Consider the following 6,000-nt stretch of genomic DNA (forward strand, 5'->3'; position numbering starts at 1 on the left):
CGACTACAGATCATATTTTTACATGAAATGCAATTATAGAAAAATATTTGAAACGTGGGAGAAAACTCTATGTAGCTTTTGTTGATTTCCGGAAGGCTTTTGGTTCTGTGAATCGTCATAAACTGTGGGTGTGCCTTAGAAGAGCTGGATTACGGGGCAAAATGTACCTGATTCTTAAAAGTATGTACTCTAATGTCAGGGCGTGTCTGCGCTGTAAAGGTGACTTTTTTTATTGTCCGCTTGGCTTGAAACAAGGATGCGTATTAAGTCCCATTCTATTGTTATTCTTTATTAACGAATATGTGTATAGAAATAATGAATAGTGGCAAACACGGGGTCCAATTATGTCCGGATATTTTAGAATTGTTCTTATTATTGTTTGCTGATGATGTTATTATTATATCACACTCAGTCTCAGGTCTTCAGAACCAATTAAACATTTTGACTGATTACACTGATGATTGGCAGTTAACTGTAAACTTAGAAAAGACAAACATAGTTGTTTTTAGAAGAGGTGGTCCATTAGCTTCAGTCGAAAAATGGTTATATGAGGGTTCGAGAGTTAAAGTTGTTAGTAAGTATAAATACCTAGGTGTTCTGTTTACTCCCCTAATAATATTGTTTACGGAGAGTGCGGTAGATATCCTTTGTACGTTAATTCATATATTCGTTGTATCAGATATTGGCTAAAAATTCTTACTATGCACAAACAGCGACTGCCAAGGAAAGCTTACAATATGTTATACAACTATGATAATCTGGGTTACAACACTTGGGCATCAAAGATTCGGGTACTTTTGTTCTCAAATGGCTTTGGCTATGCTTGTATTTATCAAGGAGTTGGTAACACCTGTATGATTGTAAATATGTTTAAAGAAAGAACTGTAAATACCTTTTATCAAACATGGATGTCTAATTTAAATGCAAGTAGCAGATATGATGTGTATAGATCATTCAAATCCTTACTGGAGCCTGAAAAATATTTAAGTGTTCTTTGTAATGTAAATCTACGTTCAACATTCACGCGTTTTCGTATGGGACTGAGTGATATTAGAGTAAATACCGGAAGAAGACAAAATACGTTAAAATCTATGCGTTTGTGTCCATTATGTGATATGGGTGTTGAGGACGAATTTCATGTACTTTTTATCTGTGAGTTTTACCAAGATATCCGAAAACGTTTTATACCCGCTAAATACCTTAAACAGCAATGTACCACATCCCTTATATAACTTATGTCTAATCAATCTTCTGATGTAATCTAGAGCCTAGCTCAAATTCTCCATCAATCACTCAATATTCGTCAAGAACTTGTAAATACAAATGTCTCCTAGAATGCACATATGTTGAAAGTATTTATACATTGTATGTGTTTGTATATAGGCCGGAGGCCTTTCATACAATAAATTTCTTGTCTTGTCTGTCATCATTTGGTAGTTGGTACTTTACACAGAAGACACTAGCTCTACAAGCGACGAAATATCTTCTCGCTTTAAAATCAGGCTCAAGGGATTTTTTACTTCCTTATAATGTACTTTTACAGATATATGATGTCAAAATACTACCTGTTCTTCTCTACTGCTCAGAGATATGGGGCTTTCACCCGTCTCAGGATGTCATCAATGTACATGATAGATCTGTAAGAATATTTTACAATATGGGAGATTTGTCCCCAATACAGTTGCTCGTGGTGAGCTTGGGCGTTATTCACTTAAAGTCAATGAACATGTTCGTATTGTCAAATATTGGCTCCGACTTGTTTCTCAAAAAACTAATATAATCCTTAGTTACCTTGCACTTTGCCAAGCCGAACAGAAATTCCGATTTATGTGCAAAATGAAACAGATTCGCAAGAAGGTGGGCACAATTGGTGCCCTTAGGGATGCATACGTCTTTCCTAAATGTCTTACCCAAAAGATTTAAGTAGATGTTATCAATGAGGAAGTCCAACATATTGTTTTCTTAGAAAACTTCAGATGTCATTTGCTTTCATTTTTCACAAATTGTCCTGAACCTCTGAGTATAGATACGTAACTGTATATGTGTTCACCGTGCTTTGTAACAAAAGCCCTATGGATCAAGGAATGAAGTTTTTCCTCAAGTTTGTCATGTTGGATAGTGGTGTTTACAGTTGAAACATCAGGAAGTTGAAGGAAGTCCTTCCTTGATTATATTACGGATTATGGTTTGTCTTTGAAACAGAGATTTGGTGGTACATTTGCTGGACCCAGTAATAAATCGCTCTTTGTATGGATTGTTATGGAGCTTTGGAATCCAGTACAAAAGAAACGTCCGTAAAAGGCAGCAATCATTCTGAGCCCCGTTCCACAAAGCGATCGGCTCCGACTGTCGTAAGTCAATGTTAAAGTATGGGAGTTACGATCACCTTAGCTACGATCGCTTTGTGGAACAGGACCCTGTACTTGTTGCATCGCAATTAACTGAGACAAATTTTCTGATCGAGAATTTCGAAAATTGTTATGGGTTGTTTCTTAATTTTACTATATTATACAATGGTATGGATGAGATTGTGGTTCTTAATGTCAGTCAATTCCACATTTCCAGGGCCGATATCTACTAATGGCGATCATCCCTACATTCTTGTTCTTAATAAGTTTGATCGAGAGACCGCAGGGAGAAACTGAATATCATCATTTGGAGGACACCATTGAGAAGATCAACTTCCTGTCAGCTTTGATTGCGTCTGCAGGTATGTTTAGTTTCCTTTTAAAATCTGCACAAAGTGAGATATATTGCTGGGTCCTGCAAATGTTCCACCAAATCACTGTCTCAAAGATTAACAATAATGCTTAATCATATCAAGGGAGGACTTTTGTGATATTCACAGAAAGTATGTGGAATTAAAACCACCAAGGATTTGCTTGCTTTTTTGCAAGTTCTGAAGTTTACTGAGAAAACAATACGTGACAAGTTGGACTACCTCATTGATAACATCAATTTAAAATTTAGGTCAGAAGAAGGCATCTCCATGGGCACCAGATGTGCTCACCTTCCTGTTGATCAGTATCTTTATATCTAGTTCAGGTGGGTAAATCAGTTGAAAGGAACTGGATATTTGGTGGCTATAGAACGATATCAGATAATCTATATACCTGAAGCTTAAGTTCAATTTTTTGGCAAAATTACCTTGTTTTGATTTTGGCAATCCATAAAGGGAGCGGCGCATTTCTACAAACACGCTATATAACAAGTGTTAGTAAACACTTATTAGATTTAAATATCTATATATAAGACAATGTCATTAAACTATAAAAGACGTTGGAAAATGTTCATGTCAATAACCAATATACCCGTTCCGCTATGCGGGGCCACGGGGTTTTCGGGGGACGTGGTCTATCCTGAATTCTCACCTAACGAATGAAATCGTAGCTTTGTAGCCAAGGCACTTTGGGTGATATTCTAGTTTCATGAACATCAATAATAAGTGTTCGAATAGAGTTTATGTGCCTTAAGCGTATGTCTATTTGAGAGTAGACCATTGCAATTCCGCTGTAACATCACCATGATGAGTAGTGAGTGAGGAAGTTGGATTTAACTCCGCTGTTAACATTTAACAGTGATACTGCGGTGTGTCAGCTTAATGTTGGAGGAAAGCCCGAAGTAATGCAGGTCTCACACGTCTACCACTTCGATGAAACCCACAGGCACGGGTATGGTGCTGACAAACCTAAAAACATAATCGGGGCGAACTGGGATTCGAACCAACAATGAAAGCTTTCTGGCGTGCCCAAGGGACGCAACACTGCACAGCGAATAGCGGTGCCTTAGACGATTGGGCCACTCGTGATGAGTAGAAGTTTAATGGTAGAAGTGAAATTATCATGGTGAAGGGGATGCATTTTGAATTTCAGATGATGTTCAGTTGGTTGAGGGCATGCATGAAGCTGTCAAAAGTAGTCTGGATATGAGATCAAGGATATTGGGTTTATTTAGCAGTGGGATGTTTAATTCGGATGGCAGATGATACAATTCTCTGATTTTGTTTATGTCAAGTAATGTATAATTTGTGGTGTGATTAGTAGTGAAGATGCTATTTTGAGTGTTTGCCTCATTTGTGCAAGCAAATGTTTTTGTGGGTTGCATAGCGTGGTTTTCTAGTGTTTTGTTTGGATGGTTTTAGGTAGGTATAGGGACCTGGGAGTTTTGGATTGGGGGAGAGGAGGAGTAGGTGTAGGTTGTCAACCTTTTTGGTTTTTTTTTTTAGTTTAGGAAGTGGGAGTAGGGGTGATCTCGAGCTGAGATGCAGGCGCTTTTGTGTGATATGTGCGGGGGAGATGGGAGGGATTTAACTGTATTAAAAGTGATATGTCACACATTCCCTAACTTCGATATACCCACTCCAAATGTATAAGTCCTGGGTATCAAACAACGAAACGTATCATTTGTTACATTTGACCACTTTCTCAATGGCATTGTGTGTTCATAGCTTTTGGTCATGGGAGCCGTGCCAATTTACACTTTTCAGAGGGGTATACAAAGTACTTGATCTGGACTACCTGTACCTGGACTTTCATTTTGTGGAAGCCTCGGTTATTGAGTGGGTTAGATCGCTGACTTTGTGTGCTGGCGATTAGGCGCTCACTCTGACAGTGTGGGTTCGAATCCCGGACTGTACTCAACCCCAGAAAGTACAAGAATTTGTACTTGACTAAGAAAGTGTTATTTCAAACTTAACATTTGTGAAATAATAAATATACCATGATACTCTTTATAAGAGACCCACTGTGGGGCACAAAACATTACTCTGAAAAATTGGTAAAACATTAACAGACTGGACAGACAGCAACAACGGTATCTGCTTGAATGATAATCAACCATCTAGGCTCCCATTTGGTCAATTTCCAACAGCAATACACAATATATACAGAATACCACTTCAAAAATTCAACAGAAACACTAATACAACATTAACAAGCCCAGTTATATGAGTCACTCTACATGAGTGAGTGAGTGAGTGAGTTTGGTTTTACGCCGCTTTTAGCAATATTCCAGCAATATCACGGCGGGGGACACCAGAAATGAGCTTCACACATTGTACCCATGTCGGGAATCGAACCCGGGTCTTCGGCGTGACGAGCGAACGCTTTAACCACTAGGCTACCCGACCGCCCCACTCTACATGGACATAACATGCTTTCTCTAACGTTTCATTCTTATGATTCTGATTCACGTTTGCATTTGCGACACGCTACATGTGTAACCTCATAAAAACATTATGACAAATGTGGCAAAAACGGGTACAGTTCAGTATGACACTAAGTTGTCGAGTATGAGAAAACAACGGAAAGGGAAAATTGACAAATATAACCAAGAAATTTATTAAGAATTTTGTGGCTATGTATACATGTTACACATTTCATTTCTTCATTTTATAAATAAGGAAAGGACTTTGCCGCTTGTATTCTAAAAATAATAAACTTATTTTGTATACCTACATAGCAAAATCCATGTCATATTGATTACGTGCAACATATCCAGTTTCAGAAACAGGTGGTATCTTCACAATAAGTGCAATAGGAAATAGTTATGCTGTATGAGTAATATTACACTGTGTCATTCACAAAATTGATGTTTCTGACTTAAATCACAAAACGCGTGAAGTTATGTATGACTAGGCGGTAACGTATTAAAAAGTACCAAAAAATGAATCATAATTATATGTCTGTCAGGAAAGTCACACTACATACCACCCAAGTTTATAATCCCTTTGTGTAAATGTTCGCAGATGGGTAATACCAATTCATACAAAAGAAGTTCCTTAGGATGCATTAATACCTCACAACGAATATAACAACATATGACAAAAACTAGGACATTTCTTCATTGCATAAAAGTATGTACAATACACACACTCGTGCATGTTATTGACTAAAAACAGAATTAAATTTGAAAACATCATACAAACTAGACCCGGTGACTAAATTAACGACCAAAAGAAACTTTACCATAGTTCTAAATCACTCTAGTTTAAATATCACA

The sequence above is a fragment of the Haliotis cracherodii genome, unplaced genomic scaffold, assembly GCF_022045235.1.
Source record: "Haliotis cracherodii isolate W230 unplaced genomic scaffold, xgHalCrac1.p SCAF_13, whole genome shotgun sequence".
NCBI classification, from domain to species: Eukaryota; Metazoa; Mollusca; class Gastropoda; order Lepetellida; family Haliotidae; genus Haliotis; species Haliotis cracherodii.